We start from the raw sequence: 246 nt of genomic DNA, 5'->3' as shown, positions 1-246 counted from the left end.
TTTTTTTTTTTTTTTTTTTTTTTTTAAATTGATATTTTCCTTCTACCAAGATGGATTAAGAAGTTTATGGTTACTACTTTAAATTTGATTTTAATATATTAAGGAGTAAAAAAATAAATTATGCTCATTTAGTCGAAGTTTGAATTTCTCAATAATAATAATAAATAAAAGGTTTAATTATTTACTAAAAATAAGCTTTTTTTTTTTTTTTACTCATATATATATATATATATATTTTAAATATAA

This window comes from Cucurbita pepo, chromosome LG19 (assembly GCF_002806865.2).
Source record: "Cucurbita pepo subsp. pepo cultivar mu-cu-16 chromosome LG19, ASM280686v2, whole genome shotgun sequence".
NCBI lineage: Eukaryota > Viridiplantae > Streptophyta > Magnoliopsida > Cucurbitales > Cucurbitaceae > Cucurbita > Cucurbita pepo.
This window is presented reverse-complemented; position numbering follows the sequence as displayed.